Source organism: Schistocerca americana, chromosome 9, assembly GCF_021461395.2.
Source record: "Schistocerca americana isolate TAMUIC-IGC-003095 chromosome 9, iqSchAmer2.1, whole genome shotgun sequence".
NCBI lineage: Eukaryota > Metazoa > Arthropoda > Insecta > Orthoptera > Acrididae > Schistocerca > Schistocerca americana.
The window spans coordinates 216640067-216659433 of record NC_060127.1 but is presented as its reverse complement, the minus strand read 5'-3'; positions in this window follow the sequence as shown (position 1 = coordinate 216659433).

Genomic DNA, 19367 nt, shown 5'->3' with positions numbered 1-19367 from the left:
ACAGCGCCACATATAACCGTCCCTGGTCCGAGACGCCGGAACTTTAGCCAAATTCATTTCTTCGCCACAAACGGAGCATTTCACAACCTCGACAATTAAACCGAAAGGCTTGAAAAACTTGATCAGTTGCAAAGGAGTGTTCCCTATCATTTCCCTCCGACGCGCACTGTTAATTTTATCCGTCATATCCATTCCTGAACAAGAACAACAACCGATTAATTTCACTAAAATTACCACACAACGTACAGCGAACAACACTAAATTAACCTTCACAGAAAACCGCAAAATCGTTAACCTGAACATACCACGAGAGGGCACAACAAACCACACCACGACGACATCTAGAAACACTCTACACGCACAAACCAAACTCCGCGCCGTCGTGACGTCACACACCACAACACCCTTACGTCACGGGTCAAAGCCGACGCGCGGGATCGGAAGCTTCTGTCGACCCGCGGTCAAGAGAACTGTTTGATCCTAATTTATTCAGAAAGAAAGCCTGTAGGAATGTCTACCACAGGGCTCTTGTTTTCAGCACAGGAGACAGAAATTCTATAATCTTCTGATTGGTGCTATACTACACTTAACCTGAAACTAGATTGTGTACTCTTATTTGATAGCAATTTCACATTTTATTTGGTACTACTATGATTATTTTTTGGAGGCTCCAATTTTAGCATTTATTTTCAGAACTCACGTTTTTTAAAAATAATTTTGATTATTTTTTTTAAGCGTAAAATATAAATGGTGATATAAAGAAAGTATCCTGTGCCTTTAAAAGTTGATTTTTACTACTTTATTTTTTTAAATAAAAAGAAATTGCGGGTCTGGTTTTCGGCACTTTCCCCTCTGTACCGTATATATAGCACACCCACAAGAAAGTGACACAGGTCGAAAAACGCCATTTTTTAGTTTGTCACCGAAAAATACGTGTGGAGTGCCCAACATACACGAAAAATAATGGAATTTACTGCCAACAAAGTTTACTTTAAACTTAAAGAAAACTTATATAATTTCAATATAAGTTTTATAATGTGTAAGACGACTTTCTGAAATATTTGATTTCTTGAGTTCTGTTCCTGGACTTGGCGGCATGCAAATATAGTAGAGTTGAGGGGTCATCCATAACTACTAACTTTACTGGTCATTCATTCAGTTAAGCATTCACGAATATCTTGTTTCCACAAATTCCACCTGAAGGAATGTGGAAAGACTTAAGTTAACTTTACAAAAGCTGGAAGTACGAACCAATGAAGGCTGCTTCTATAAAATATGAATCACAGCCAGGACTGATATCACTTAAAAACTTGAAAGAGGTAACTTACCTAAATGCCCATACAGTTTTCACCGGCAAATTTAACTCATTGAGTGCACTTAGTTTTAAAATTAAATCTTGCAGGACGACGTCTCCTAATAAAATATTGAACAACATGTAGGGGATTACAACACATAAAAAGAAAATACATACCGTACCTTATGGAAATTGTATAGCGGTACGCAACAGAACTACGATTCACCCAATATTGCTATGCTCACCTCCAAATATTCCAATTTGCAACTGAGATTGGTCTAAATTTTCGACATAGTCTCCGAGAAAACGATTCAAAAGATCTGCTACGATGTTTTCTAAAACCATTCTCACATATCAACCACACAGCACTTTCAAAACTGACTTGCTAAATATGGGTTGGAGCAAGTTTACAGTTCGTAACAACGCGCGCACGAATGCCCGGGCGACACAGCCTGCTACAGAACCTGTTATCCGGGCACGTGATCTCGTCAGCACAGGACATGCGACAAAGTTTGTGGTTGGTTGGGACTTAGCGAAACTTCGACATTAGGATTTGTAAACACCGCCATGTCACCCAACCGACCTGCAGTCCTCTGCCGAAACCTACGACAGGCTGCGGCGCACACGTCAGCAGGCAAAATGCGGTTCTGCACCTGTTAACTCGTAGCTGGGCACTCGCGTACTAACGAGAACTGGGAGCCGCTTTTATGGTGTCTTACTGGTTTCTTGTACCACAACGAAATACGAAACTTTGCAGTATGCTTAAAAGCACAGCTGAAATTGCTGAGAGAGGAGAGAAAAAGCAGTCAAACATTTGTGACAACGAAGATTATAATTTAATTGACGCTCGGTTTATTGTACATCTACATCTGTACAAACTACAGTAAGGTGCATGGCAGACGGTACATCCCATTGTACGAGTTATAAGGGTTTCTTCCCGTTCCATTCACTTATGGAGCGCGGGAAGAATGATTGATTGAATGCCTGCGTGTGTGTGTGTGTGTGTGTGTGTGTGTGTGTGTGTGTGTGTGTGTGTTTGTGTGTGTGTGTGTGTGTGTGTGTGTGCGCAATTCAATTCCATCACTCTGCAACACCATTCTGTTCTGGCGTGTAAGGAGTTGTTGTTTCATGTTTAATTCCATTCGTCTGTAAAAAAAACTTCATGCGCAGATTGACGAACTCTTTTCCGTTGTCTGTTCGAAGTATTTTGATTTTTCGACCAGTTCCTACTCGTGCTTTGAATTCGACGAATGTGCCACAGACTTCTGTTGTTGATTTTATCATATAACCAAAAGATTTTCTTGACAGATCATCCGTAAAAGTGAGAAGATATCGTGGTCCTCCCCACGAAGCCATGCTCATTGGTCCACAAACAGCAGAATGCACAATGTCAAGTAGATCTTTTGCTCTTCTACCTCATGTTTTAGGAAAAGGTTGTCGAAACTGTTTACCTTTTATGCAGGGAATACACGGATCTAAATTGACGTTCGACCAGTTCAGTCCATCAGCCATTTTTTCTTTTAATAAATGCATGCTTACACGATTCAAATGTCCCAATCTTCGACGCCACAAATCATAACTGTCAATTTCTACAACATTTTCGTAATGATGCACTTCACCTAATCGATACATACCATTCATTTGAGTTGCAGCTGCTACTGGTGTTCCAGAAACAATTACATCACTTTTATTGTATATACCGGACTGCACATTGTCAAACAATACACACAATCCACGTCTTGTCAGCTGACTAACCGACAGCAGGTTGTAAGCAAGGCTTGGAACATACGCAACATCAGTAGCAGTTATCTGTTTATTCTTGTCGTCACAAGTAACTCGAAGATGAACATCGCCTTCTCCAATAGCCTGAAGATTGCTGTTACCTGCTACTGTCACTTTAGCAGCTGTGGGCGATTGGAAAGTGTTGAACGAGGCTCTCTGATTCGTCATGTGTCGTGAACACCCGGAATCCACAAACCAGCCATCACTATGAGGCGAAGATGCAGTTAAAGCCATTCACACAGTTTCGTTTTCAGTACTCACTGTATTCGCAGAATTTGAAAATTTATTTGGTTTCTTCTCTGCTCTACACTCATTCCCTTTATGACCAGGATTTTGGCATTTATAACACTTAAAAGGCTTGATATTTCGCCCATCACGTTGGATATTTCTCTTCTGGTGTTTACTGTCCTGCTTACTAGTTACCAGCGCCGAATCTGTGGTGTCATTTGTGGATGCAAACTGACGTTTCGTTGATTCTTGAATTAATCGCTGACTTACTAAATCACTAGTAATCTTGACACCCGAATTCTCAGGTTGGGTTAGTGGTGTTTAACGTCCCGTCGACAACGAGGTCATTAGAGACGTAGCGCAAGCTCGGCTTAGGGAAGGATGGGGAAGGAAATCGGCCGTGCCCTTTCAAAGGAACCATCCCGGCATTTGCCTGAAACGATTTAGGGAAATCACGGAAAACCTAAATCAGGATGGCCGGAGACGGCATTGAACCGTCGTCCTCCCGAATGCGAGCCGAATTCTCAATTGCCATAATCAAGGGTTGGAAATCTGCTGGAAGTCCACTAAGCATAATTGCAACTACGAAATCATCGCCCATTTTCTTACTAATGCTTCGAATTTGTTGAGCAAGTGACATAATTTTCGACAAATACGCATCCATATTTTTCTCAGAAGCCAATCGTACATTCATCAAGCATTGTAACAGCCCAATATAACTAGACAAACTGTTATCTTCAAATGCAGATCGTAAATTTTGCCACGCTTCTTTAGCAGTCGTTGCTCCACGAAGATTTGGATACACAGTTGAATTTACAGAAAACATAATTTTGATAATGCTTTCTGTACATTCTTCTCATCTTCGTCAGTGCCAGCAATTGTGTCCCTTAGTCCCTCATGTTTCAGGTACATTTCCATCGTGAATTTCCAGTCGTTGTAGTTTGTCATACCGGTCAACTTTTCAAAATTAAACAGTGATTGTCCACCCAAAGCCATCTTCAATACGTTCAGATAATTAAATAAATAAATCTTGAAAGTTTCTCTGCAAAAAGAAAATACCATAGCAACGCGTTGAACACACGCGAAAATTATGTAACCTTGATTTATCAGTTTATTTCTTTGGTATGCAAAGTTCACTAATCCCTCCTGGGCCCATAACCTATTAGATACTGACTCTAATTAGTCCTCTGTGAGATTATAAAGTTGACCTTTTAATCAAATACACAATACATCATACTGCCAGGAACACACATTTTTAGAGACTATTTATTCAGCAATGTTACATAGCAAAGATCGTCCGCAGCTCGTGGTCGTGCGGTAGCGTTCTCGCTTCTCGCGCCCGGGTTCCCGGGTTCGATTCCCGGCGGGGTGAGAGATTTTCTCTGCCTCGTGATGACTGGGTGTTGTGTGATGTCCTTAGGTTAGTTAGGTTTAAGTAGTTCTAAGTTATAGGGGACTGATGACCAAAGCTGTTAAGTCCCATAGTCCTCAGAGCCATTTGAACCATAGCAAAGATCAAAGAGAAAACATAAACTACCATACGTATAACACATCAAAGAGTAAAATATGATTGTTCCCCCCCCTTGCAGGGTCGCACACATTGCCACCCGCGCCGCACGTGCGTCTCGCTGGCCCCGAGGAATCGCTTCATGACGTCATCAGAAAGGCTGAAAGCGTGACAGCGCTGCCTGGTGACTAGACCTGTTAACAACTCTGTTGACGTAAGTGACGTCAAAACAGCGTTTATACAGACCTGCCTTCAGCTGTTGTTTTGGAACGTCAAATCAATCCGGATTGTTTGAATGAATCTTCCGTTAACAGAATTAAATGTAGAAAGAAGATTTGAATGCGAATAATCTCGATTATAGTGACATAATAATCCGCAGCGTAGTCAAAGTTACATATTAGAGTCTTACGTGATTGATTGAAGCCAACTGATTACAAATTATTGGTCGAAAGGCAGAGTGATTTATAGCATAACACATATTACGCATTGAGGACAATGTGTCTAAATGTTTTTAACACATTAACTGCAGCTTACTAATGTAGACTAACTACCACTGAGACGTTTGCAGCACGAATTTGTCTTTGAACCCATACCAGCAGTAGCAAATGCGGAAAAACGATTCAAATATGGTAAAGGATACGTAGTGGAACGCCCATTGCATTTTTCCAGTTTGTGTACGATATCTGTACGTAATATACATCAAAACACGTCGGATGCTTATTCATTTTCTAATATATGTTTTTGTGGATGACCTAGAAGTTTTATTATTTTTTTAATTATGAGAAATGCGTTAAATGTGGGAAAATACATTTAAATATGCCGCAAACAAATATTAGGCAAAGCCACACGTCTGTCTGTTACCACAACCTTTATTTCTCATTCGCTGTGTTCCACAACTGTCAACCAAATTATCTCTTTTCACCCTAATCTATACCTTAGACTATGCTACAAATAAATTTATAACTCCAGCCAAGGTTTCTAGGGAAAAGGGGGGGGGGGGGGGGAGGGGGCGAAATAGCCAAGGTTTCTAGGGAAAATGGGGGGGGGGGGGGGGGGAGGGGGCGAAATCCAGTATAGTGCTCTAGCCCAGATATGTGCTCTTGCCCAGTGTCTGTTACCGATATGCTTAAATTTTTATCGTTGTTTTTCTGTAAACAGCTATATGCCATCTTCCTGTGTGTAGTTTCTCAAAAATCCAGTTTATGTGATCTTAAGATAAAGAGCTCACTGAGGGAATATTAATAGATTTAAGCAATACTGACATCTCCAAACTGTAAGACTGCTATAGATGCAAGTCACTGACTGTCAGTGTGTATCAGTGGGAGAAAACATTTGAAGTAAATCACGAAGCTTTAGGTTAGTTCAACTATTACTTCTTAATGTAGTAAGCAATCACAATTAACTTCCGTATTTTGATGTATATACATACTACACAAGCAACCAAATGGTACCTGGTGGAGGGTACCTTGTACCACTACAAATCATACTCTTTCCTGTTCCACTCGCAAATAGAGAGAGGGAAGAAAGGCTATCTACTATCTGAGCCCTGTTTTCTCATGAACGTTGTTTCCCCTCCAGCGATCCTCACATGAGTTTGCCAAGCATCTTCATAATACTCGCACATAGTTTGAAACTACTGGTAACCTATCTAGCGTCCAACCTCAGAGTTGCTTCAGTGTGTTGCTTAAATCTGACCTGGATCTCAAACATTGGAGCAATACTCATGAATGTGTCACATAAGTGTTCTATATGGGTGGTGTAAGTGATCTTCCCCTCATTTTCAGTCACAAAGGATATTCATCTTCACAGAGGAAGGAAGTAATGACCGTGACAGCTAGAAATGTTTTTTTTTTTATTCAAGTTCTGTTTTTCTCTCATACTTCGTACAAAGCAATGAGTACTGTCAGCCCTGCATAAAATGATAAAATTAAAATCCTGTTAATTTGAACCGTAGTGTTAACTAGCATATGCATCCTTGAGTCGAAACATTATGTTTAATTATAATTATAGAAGGAGAGGCTAATAAAATAATTTTTTTATTTTGTATTTTTTTTGATACCTTAGGATATTCAGTTTTCTGCCTGATGGTTAGCAGCAACCTACTGAAGACTTTTGATCCAAATGTGAAATTCCATTCTGAATCGTAGGCATGGATGTATAGTCTACATGGACATTGTTTTTACTTCCAGTATTTTGCAAGTTCATTTAACTGAACAGAGTAAAATTACCCCTATTATGGACAACAAATACTATTAGGGAGTAAATATGTTGACATGTAAGTGAAAGACTCCGAAGGGCCCTGAAGAGACTTCTGTAAGAAGCTGCGCTATCGATTTTACACAATACTTTTACTCACATAGATAAAAAGTATTATTGACTTGCCACATCAGATTTGAATAAAACTGCAAGCTTTTCATAACAGCCTCCATCACCATCATCAGTAATGGTACTGGTATGTAATGGTATGGTGTACTGTTGCAGCACATTAAGTGTTTCAATTGAATTGATTCTGCATTATTTCTCTTCCCCATGTCCTTGACATTAATGCTACCAAGTTATGTTCTTGTACGGTAATTAGTTTCCACATTATAACATGTTAAATATAGAAAGTTTAACTGTAACCAAGCAGTAGTTTTCTTTGATGACAATATCAGTTCCGGTGCACAACTGAATTTCAAAATCTGTCTTGTGGGGTGAAAAACCATTACTGCTGCAATCTTGTGCTGACAATGAGATGATTTTCATAGAAATACCGAATTACTTCATTTGTAATACAGTTTCATAGTTTTTGTAGTTGCTCATGATCTTTACACTTGTGTGCAATGGATGTAGCATCGGCATACAGAACTATCCTTGAATTTGGGGAGCAGTATTTTGTCATTTACATAAATCAACAAAAGTATCCCAGTACAAAGTCCTGGGTACCCTGTATTACATATCAGCAATGTTAGATCTGTGTGTGTCACTCACCATCCTTAAGAGTGAAAACTGATTTGTGTTAGATAAGGTTTTATTAAACTGTGAACAATTATCAGCATAATTACCCAGCTGTTTTCCCAGAGTGTTTACTATCTCTCTCTACAAGCAACTGATAAAGATTAGCTAAAAAAATATCTGTACTTTCAGATGGAGGTCTTTCTATATCTAAAATTATGTTTCCTTTCCCATCTATAGCTTATCGCAGAAAGTTCAGTAACACCTTCAACACGTAAGGAATTACATCTTTGAGCACCAATTATTGCCACTTTTTGCAATATCCCTACTGAAAGATGAGCAGAAATTCTTTGTTAATGGGTGCATAATAAGATTCTTTTTTGGTATACCAGTGCTCAGTAATAACTGAAACATCTGGTTTATTAAAACATGCTATTATGTCCAAATCATTGTGCTTATTTCCTAGGCTCGTAAAGTTTTGAAGGATGATCTTGGTTTGCAGGTTGCATTGTATCCACATATTTTTTTTTGTTACCATAAATATCCCCATTAAGCAAATCAGATGTGCTTGTCAAGCTGGGAAGAGGAAACAAAAACGCCACACATGTACAAAATAATAATAAGAGGAAAGATTCCAAAAGAGTTCCTGACAGCAAAATGTAAAACTTAATTGTTTTTGGGTATGTTACTTATATCCTTCATTCAAAAAACTTATGAAGGCTGTTAGTTTAGTGTCTTCAAGGCATAATGCTGCTGAGCATCGCAACAATCAAGTCTGAGATAGTAGTGTACTACGATACTACCTATGAAGAAATTGATGCACTGGATGTGAAGTGCACAGTTTAGTCTACCCAGCAGGTGTTCCAGAAGATGTCCCTGCACTGTTCTATACCAGCATGAATATACCAATCATTAGTGATATATTCATCACTGACAGAAAATTGAATAATCACATTTTTGCTTCAAGTTTCTGAAATGACAGTTGATGAGATCATATCTGAAGAGACAGCTATCAACCCACACTTTCAGCATGAGGTAGGACTAGCAATTACCAGAATTCTGAAATGTGGATCTTGTAAACCTAGAGTTGCTCTAGGAAAACAAGTAAGATGTGACACGTGTCCCAGATCAAAGATGAGAAAATAAAAGGTTGCTGTATTAGTTATAGCATACAAATATGCAGTGAATAACAAGTTTGAAATCACTGTTCGCCACCTGGGGTGGCCGAGCGGTTCTAGGCGCTACGGTCTGGAACCATGTGACCACTACGGTCGCAGGTTCGAATCCCGCCTTGGGCATGGATGTGTGTGATGTCCTTAGGTTAGTTAGGTTTACGTAGTTCTAAGTTCTAGGGGACTGATGACCTCAGAAGTTAAATCCCATAGTGCTCAGCCATTTGAACCAACCATTTTTTGACTGTGTTCAAAGCTATGTAGACTTGTTTAATTCCTGGTTTAAGTAATTCACATTATTTCATTGCTGTTTGCTGCTGTCATCCATTAATACCTGAATGTCAACAACTACTTTGTTACTTTAAAACCTTCAACATATTCACTGTGGCTGACACAAAGGTCAATAAGAGCTACTAACTCCATGCTTTTGAGTGTCATCCGCAGTGAATGTGCAAAACAATTAAATTTTTGCAATTTAATTGAAAGTCCTAAATCAGCTTCCTTTTTCAGGCATGTTTATTTTTAAATATTAAAACTGATGAGAGTTTCATTACTAGACCACTAATTTTGAAATCTGGATGACATCATCCCAGCACTGCAACAAAATGTGCACCATACACAACAGGTTCAATGCAATCTCTCCTCTCCACAAATTTGCACCTCAGATGTGTTGTATGTCATATAATACTACAGTTAATTTTCCATATATCTGAGCAAAACCAGTTCTTGCGTGTCCAAGTTTATCTCATCTAGACATTGCACCTTTCCCTTAAATTTAGTGTGCTTTATAATAAAATTTGTATGAAAAGTTTTCCATGTAAATGACCTATTCTACACCTACAGCTAATGCTTGTGTAACCCAGTGTGCCATTCAGGTGGGTTTACTTGTGTGTCAATATAATTGTCAGGTTTGGTATGAAATGGTTTCTTGAAATATATTCCCACATAAATTTTTTAGTATCTATTCTCATTTGCAAAATATATTACACACTGTCAGTGCCATTTCAATGCAAAAATTTTAAATCATGCTGGGGAATATACCAATAACACAGTTCCAGCACACCTCAGAAATTTGATTTTAGTTGCTTCAACCAATGAGAATCACGGACCAAGTCTTGCACTGCCCTATTTTGTGTATTAACCTGTTGGCTGGCATGAAGGTGCTGGTGGTCGCAGCAGATATACGGTAACAACCAGGTATCAGCAATTTCACACATTAATCTTACTGAGGAAAAATATTTACTTATATTTGATATTCCTTGCCATTTCCAGACTATTTTTGGGTCTGCAGTATTTTTATTTAAATGTCTTACAAAACCAAACGATTAAGTGACTACAAAGTTATTCATGAATTCATTTTTAGATACATATTTAACTGTGTAAAGGATAATTCCTGAAAGAGTAATTAGCATTCTAGCTGTTCTTTTTAGCCACGACTGTACAGATTCATATACTTCACACTCAAAGTTCCTAAATGCCTGCTTAACTCATTGACTACCATGCTGCTCACAGCAGAGCAGGACACTTAATGCTTTATGCCTGACCTGGTGGTGAAACATCCATTACTAATCATGTCAGGGTCAAGAAATGCATAAGTTAATCTCTCTGGGAGTACTGTAATCCAAAAATGTAAAATTATAACTAAAAAGGCCATTTCCAATTATGTCTACCAAGCAAATTATGCTTTCAGTCAGTGATTTCTTTTGCCATAAATGACTAGTGAACACACATGCCTGAGGAAGGTAAATGTTCATACTTTGCCTCTGAGAAGAAGTAAAGCCATTAGAAACAGGTATACCCTTAGTCCCATTTATGTTGAAATTATCACTTGGGTATTTTAATTAAATTTGGTCTACTATAAGCAACATGGTAAAGGAATCAAAAGAAACACACACTGAATTAATTTCTTTATTAACAACGCTCGGATTTCCACATCACCATAGAGGTACCAAGCTTGATGCGTTACTCGGTTTTTTACATGGCGAGTTTCCCCAGTAGGCCTATAAACCATGAAACAGACAAAAAGCTACTTCTCGCTGTCTTCTCTTTGGATTTTCACTTCAGAAACTGAAACATCCATTACAAAAACAGATTACATCACTCACAAATCTGGATTCAGTCACTGCAATTCATACCTATTTTACTGTAAAAAATACTATGATGAACGATGTAATTTTGAACATTCAAAAGTTTTCAAATGTGCAGGTTACTGACGTTAGAATAGTTACTACACAATTTTTGATCACGAAAAAGTTACGATGATTGCAACTTAAATACCGAAGCCATTTGTTATGAGAATACGCCGTTACCACAAATAATCCACATAGATGCATTGAACGAAACGTTACTGGTTAACATAATGCATCAGAATACTATAGGCACAAATAATGAAATTTCAGTACATTTACCACACACTTTACTTTTCTTGAGCATTATAAGATTACTAACGGAAGTTTCTTACCATCCATTATCTGGAATATAAACTATCCTTTCTCCTCTGCAAGCATCTGCTTTTGCAGCAAGTATTGTCAATTTTTTTCCGTGATTGAAAAAGTTTAACGCACACAAATCACAAAACCCGCCATTATACACCCACAAGGCATTAGCATGTCATGTTCAAAGAATATCCGCGTTTCGAAAACTACCAGCGATATTGGCTAGCGTGAGAGACGACGTCATGTCATGATGTGACGTCATGATTCCTCGGGGCCGGCCCGCGAGACGCTTCTCCCGCGCCGCCCCCGCCACTCACAAGCACGCCACTAGTTCGTTTCTTTCGCCAGTCGACTCCACTGAAGCGAGAAGAGTCGCGGCCATTAAAGTGACCTCCATACGTTGTTCGAGATATGTCGCGAAAATGCTTCTGTTTTCTGCTACAGAGAACTTTTCGATACGTAGCGTTGTAAATACGGACTTTTCGCCGAATAGGAAGGTAGTTTACATTCAGAAGGAGAAATATTAAGACAAGATTGAATAAGCAAAAAGTCCTAGTTGTAGCTAGTGCAAGTGTGAAGATTACTCAAGAGTGAGAGTTACCAGTTGATTTCGAAGTATTAATAATAGTAATTCATAGAGACTCGTTAACAATATTTTCACTAATAATGTAACAATAGTTTCCCATACCTAACTCCTAATACGAGTTAGGTATGGGAAACTATTGATGTGTATATCCGCGGTAATAGTGACTTTCGAGAAGATTCCTAAAAACGCATTGTTACATATGAATGCATTAAAAACATCGAATGCACTAGAAAGGAACGGAATCGACAATAACCACACACGTAAATTGCCGGATGACGTCATCATTGGAAACTCGCCCTTATATTATGCATTGCGTTGTAAGGTACATATTGGCTAGTCGCTTTCACAGTAGGTATTTGTTCACACTACATAAAAGTCTGGAATCGGACATTCTGGCAGCGAATGTTCTCGAGACAACCGAGCCACACACATAAGGGAAGCAGTGTCGCTTTTTGAAAGCTACGATCGTTGCGATAACTTGGACGTGATAAATGTGAACAACTGCGATTACTGGCTATTACCTTGGCCTTCAGTCAGTGTTGTGCTTAGTGATATTAGAAATACGCGGGGTGTGATCGTGTGTTTTAGTGCTAAGTCTACTAGCGTTGGATTTTTAGTGCGAATAAAGTGTTTATCCGAGAATTAAACTTTGCATGTGACTTGATTATTTTTCATTATGGTAAAAGTACAGCTAGCTGAAGATATCTTTAGCGCCCCCTTCTTGAGGTTTTTCTGTATCAGACACTGGCCATGTCACGTCATTCAGATGCCGCAATAGGCCAACGAGAGAGGTTAGTTGACCCCCCCCCCCCCCCCCCCCCCCGGGTGCGGTATGGAGGAACATGGGGTCATTACACGGCTCTCATGGCTGTTGTAGACTACTTTTTTTAGACATGGGAGCCGCTACTACTCACTCAAGTAGTTCCTCAGTTGGTATCAAGGGGTGGGTGCAACTCGTTCCAGTCCTCCCACCGAGTAAAAATTTCGTGGAAGCAGAGTACTGAGAATTGAACACAAATCCTCTGCAAGAGAGTCCGCTGCAATGACCCGTTTTTCTTTCTTTTTTTCATGTTTTTCATATTCTTACTTTCGATCTGTCTCTTTTTCATTATGCCTTCAGTGGTTCTTTGAGATTGTCGAATGACACAATTCCAATTTCTCCCTATGAGAACCTCACTCAATGAAAACCATAGCAGAATACTGAAATGACATTTCACAAAATCCAAAGTAGTTCTGGTCATATCTAAAGGCTGTTAGTGGCACCAAAGTTAGTGTCCAGTCCCTAGTCAATGACACAGGAACTGATATTGAGGGTAACAAAGCAAAAGCTGAAATGCTTAACTCCGATTTCAAATGTTCCTTTACAGAGGAAAACCCAGAATAATTCCTCCAATTTAATCCTCATACCACTGAAACGATGAATAAAATAAGCATTAGTCTCAGTGATGTTGAGAAACAGTTGAAATCGTTGAAATTGAACAAATCTCCAAGCACCAATGAAAACCCTGTCAGACTCCACGCTAACTATAATATGTTATAGATCACCTGAACAAAAAACCGTGCCCAGTTCTTGGAAAAAGGCACGGGTCACACCCATCTACAAGAAGGGTAGTTGAAGCGATCCACAAAACTACCGTATATCCTTGACATCGATTTGTTGTAGAATCTTAAAACATATTCTGAGCTCAAACATAATGAGGTATCTCAAACAGAATGATGTCCTCAATGCCAACCAGCATGGGTTTCGAAAACATCGATCATGTGAAACAACTCGCACTTTTCTCACATGACATACCAGAATCTTTGGATCAAGGCGACCTGGTAGATGCAGTATTTCTTGGTTTCCGAAAAGCATTTCGCTCAGTACCACACAGGGGTGGTGGCAGCGGGGGGACGGGGAGGGGGGGGGGCTATGAGGCTATAGCCCCCATCCCCATGGTGTATGATATCAGGCTGGGTAAAATGACTTCAGAAATCAGCGAATATATTACTCCAACAGATTCAATCATTTTCTTTAATAATTATGTAGCTATATAGGTTGCAATGTATTTCAAACACATTTTAACAAAAGAATAAGTGTGAAAAATAGCTTACTATCGAAACCAATAAATATCATTTAACTTAAAATAGGCGTCTTATTATTTACTAAAACACGTTTTTTTACCCTGAACTCTAAAACAGTTACCAAAAACTACTTTCAGCAACACTAAATTTTACCAGTTTGTCAGTAGCGAACCCCAACTCTCCTTTTGTGAAGTGATATTCCAGTCTCCATCACCACCATCACAACCATTAGCCCCTCCCTTGACCGACTTCTAGAATCGCTCCTGGTACCGCATCTATGCTTCTTGTCAAAAGTACAATCATATGGGGTATCAAGCATCAGCATGCTATCTTGGATGGAGAGTCAAATGTCAAGTTCTCTTAAGATGTTTTTCTGTTGTACTGTGTAAAAGCTTGTCCTTAAAGCCTCTCTTTTATTATGTATAGAAAATTTTTTTATTGGGCCTTCCAAAGAATTAACTTGAATTTTCCTTAATATGGCATTTAGCCGGGATATGTTAATGCTTAGTCTTTCAAGAATTTCCTTAGCTGATCTGAAATATTATCTTAGCCTTTAGCCGAAAAGATTTTGTAATTTTGCTTAAGTAAGGCCTTCAACGATTACTTTAAATCCTGGTGTTTTAAAAGCAATCATTTAAACTTATTCTGGAGAGGTTACTTGGGCCCTCAGCCGTGAATTAATCTTTGTTGATTTAAAGAGAAAACTGTGCATTGGTTTGAGGAATAAAGTTGTGTGTGTTCTTGTGTAACTAACAGTAATGGACTTTAGCCCCTTTCCACAACCTGATTTGATGGACAAATAAAAATTACCACCTTGTAATGCGAACAACCTGCTGTGCGAAATCAAAGATTTACTACACTTTGGAAATAAAAAGCTACGTTCTTATATGAACTTGTACGAACAATATTTAAAACACTATAAAGCGTGAGTACATACCAAATGAATAACAACTTCTCTTCTTCCCCTTCCGCAACCACGCATCTCGAAAACACCATGCTGCTGGTTGTGTGTTATTTGCTTCTAAAGCCCAGTTGATGGGCAAATAAAAATTCCAGCCTTGTAATGCGAACAACCTGCTGTGAGAAAACAAAGATTTACAACACTTTGGAAATAAAATGCCACATTCTTATATGAACTTGAACAAACATTCTTTAAAAGACTATAAATCCTGAGTACATACCACTAGAATAACAACTTGTCCTCTTTCCGTCCCCGCCAACTCCCTCCCGTGGACATCATGCTGCTGGTGGTGTGTCATTTCCACCAAAGGCCCACTTGATGCGCAAACAAAAATTGCAGCCTTGTAATGCGATCACCCTGCTGTGAGAAAAAAAAGATTTACCACACTTTGGAAATAAAATGCTACGTTCTTATTTGAACATGAACGAACTTGGTTCAAAACACTATAAAGCCTAAGTACATACCAATAGAAGAACGACTTGTCCTCTTCTGCTCGCACCTTCCTCTCTCGTGGACAACATGCTGCAGATGGTGTGTCATTTCCACCAAAAGCCTACTTGATGGGCATACAAAAATTGCAGCCTTGTAATGCGATCACCCTGCTGTGAGAAAAAAAAGATTTACCACACTTTGGAAATAAAATGCTACGTTCTTATATGAACTTGAACGAACATTCTTTAAAACACTACAAAGCCTGAGTATATACCAATAGAAGAACAACTTGTCCTCTTCCGCTCGCCTCCCCCCTCCCCCACCCACCCTCTCGTGGACAACATGCTGCTGGTGGTGTGTCATTTCCACCAAAAGCCCACGTGATGGGCAAATAAAAATTGCAGCCTTGTAGTGCGATCACCCTGCTGAAATAAAACAAACATTTACTACACTTTGGAAATAATATGCTACGTGCTTATATGAACTTCAAGGAACATTCTATAAAACACTATAAATCCTGAGTACATAAGAATAAAAGAAAAACTTGTCCTCTTCCGCTCGCCCCCCCTCCCCCCCCCCCCAACCCACTCTCTCTCGTGATCTACATGCTGCTGGTGGTGTGTCATTTCCACCAAAAGCCCACTTGATGGGGAAACAAAAACTGCAGCTTTGTGGTGGGATCACCCTTCTGTGAGAAAACAAAGATTTACTACACTTTGGAAATAAAATGCTACGGTCTTATATGAACTTGAACGAACATTCTTTAAAACACTATAAAGCCTGAGTACATACCAGTAGAAGAACAACTTGTCCTCTTCCGCTCGCCCCCTCCCCCCCCCCCCCCCCCCCCCCCCCCCGCCCACCCACACTCTGTCGTGATCAACATGCTGCTGGTGGTGTGTCATTTCACCAAAAGCCCACTTGAAGGGTAAATAAAAATTGCAGCCTTGTAGTGTGGTCAACCTGCTGAGAGAAAACAAAGATTTACAACACTTTGGAAATAAAATGCCACATTCTTATATGAACTTGAACAAACATTCTTTAAAAGACTATAAATCCTGAGTACATCCCAATAGAAGAACAACTTGTCCTCTTCCGCTCGCCCCCCCTCCCCCCACCCACTCTCTCTCGTGGACAACATGCTGCTGGTGGTGTGTCATTTCCACCAAAAGCCTACTTGATGGGCAAATATAAATTGCAGCCTTGTAGTGCGATCACCTTGCTGTGAGAAAACAAAGATTTACTACACTTTGGAAATAAAATGCTACATTCTTATATGAACTTGAACAAACATTCTTTAAAACACTAAAAAAACTGTATACATACCAATAGAAGATTAACTTGTCTTCTTCGGATCACCCCCCCCCCCCTTCCTCCCCGACCTTCTCTAATGGAAAACATGCTGCTGGTGGTGTGTCATTTCCACCAAAAGCCCACTTGATGGGCAAATAAAAATTGCAAACGTTGTAGTGCGATCTCCCTGCTGTGAGAAAACGAAGATTTACTACACTTTGGAAATAAAATGCTACGTTATTATATGAACTTGAATGAACATTCTTTAAAACACCTTAAAGCCGGAGAACATACCAATAGAAGAACAACTTGTCCTCTTCCGCTCGCCCCCCCGCCCCCCTCCCTCACACACACTCTCGTGGACAACATGCTGCTGGTGGTGTGTCATTTCCACCAAAAGCCCACTTGATGGGCAAATAAAAAGTGCAGCTTTTTAGTGCAATCACCCTGCAGCGAGAAAACAAATTTTTACTACACTTTGGAAATAAAATGCTTCGTTATTATATGAACTTGAAGGAACATTCTTTATAATTCTTTAAAGCCCGAGAACATACCAATAGAAGTACAACTTGGCCTCTTCTGTTCGCCCCCCCCCCCCCCCCTCGCGTGGATAACATCCTGCTGGTGATGTGTCATTTCCACCAAAAACACACTTGATGGGCAAATAAAAATTGCAGCCTTGTACTGCGATCTCCCTGCTGTGAGAAAACAAAACTTTACTACACTTTGGTAATAAAATGCTACGTTATTATATGAACTTGAACGAACATTCCTTAAAACACTATAAAGCCTGAGTACATACCAATAGAAGAACAACTTGTCCTCTTCCGCCCGCCCCCCCCCCCCAACCCCTCTCTGGTGGACAACATGCTGCTGGTGGTGTGTCATTTTCACCAAAAGCCCACTTGATGGGCAAAGAAAAATTGCAGCCTTGTAGTGCAATCACCCAGCTGTGAGAAAACAAAGATTTATTACACTTTGGAAATAAGATGCTACGTTCATATATGAAATTGACGAACATTCTTTAACACACTATAAAGCCTGAGTACATACCAATAGAAGAACAACTTGTCCTCTTCCGCCCGCCCCCCCCCCCCCAACCCCTCTCTGGTGGACAACATGCTGCTGGTGGTGTGTCATTTCCACCAAAAGCGCACTTGATGGGGAAGTAAAAATTGCAGCCTTGTTGTGAGATCACCCTGCTATGAGAAAACAAAGATTTACTACACTTTAGAAATAAAATACTACGTTATTATATGAACTTGAATGAACAATCTTTAAAACACTATAAACCCTGAGTACATATTAATAGAAGAACAACTTAACAACTTGTCATCTTCCTTCCCCCCCCCCCCCCCCCCCCCCCCCCTCCCGCGCTTATGGACAACATGCTGCTGGTCGTGTGTCATTTCCACCAAAAGCCCACTTGATGGGCAAATAAAAATTGCAGCCTTGTAGTGTGATCACACTGCTGTGAGAAAACAAAGATTTACTACACTTTGGAAATAAAATGCTACGTTATTATATGAATTTGAACGAACATTCTTTAAATCACTATAAAGCCTGTGTACATACCAATAGAAAAACAACTTGTCCTCTTCCGTTCGCCCTCCCCCCCGCCCACCACCCCCCTTCTCGTGGACAACATGCTGCTGGTGGTGTGTCATTTCCACCAAAAGCCCACTTGATGGGCAAATAAAAATTGCAGCCTTGTAGTGCGATCACCCTGCGGTGAGAAAACAAAGATTTGCTACACTTTGGAAATAAAATGCTACGATAATATATGACCTTGAACGAACATTCCTTAAAACACTATAGAGCCTGAGTACATACCAATTGGAGAACAACTTGTCCTCCTCCGTTCGCCCACCCCCTCAACCCACCCTCTCGTGGATAACATGCTGCTGGTGGTGTATCATTTCCACCAAAAGCCCACTTGATGGGCGAATAAAAATTGCAGCCTTGTAGTGTGATCTCACTGCTGTGAGAAAACAAAGATTTACTACACTTTAGAAATAAATAGCTAACGTTCTTATATGAACTCGAACGAACATTCTTTAAAACACTATAAGGCCTGAGTACATTGCAATAGAAGAACAACTTCTCCTCTTCCGCCCCCCCCCCCCCCCTCTCTCGTGGACAACGTGCTGCTGGTGGTGCGTCATTTCCACCAAAAGCCCGCTTGATGGGCAAATAAAAATTGCAGCCTTGTAGTGCAATCACCCTGCTGTGAGAAAACAAAGATGTACTACACCTTGGAAATACAATGCTACGTTCATATATGAACTTCAACAAACATTCTTTAAAGGACTATAAAGCCTGAGTACATACCAATAGAAGAACAACTAGTCCTCTTCGCCCCCCACCCCCCTCTCGTGGACAACATGGTGCTGGAGGTGTGTCATTTCCACCAAAAGCCCACTTGATGGGCAAATGAAAATTGCAGCCTTGTAGTGTGATCACCCTGCTGTGAGAAAACAACCATTTACTACACTTTGGAAACAATATGCGACGTTATTATATGAACTTGAATGAACATTATTTTAAAACACTTTAAAGCCTGAGTACATAACAATAGAAGAACAACTTGTCCCCTTCCGCTCCCCCCCCCCCCCGCCCCCCCCCACCATCACTCATGGACAACATGCTGCTGGTGGTGTGTCATTTCCACCAAAAGCC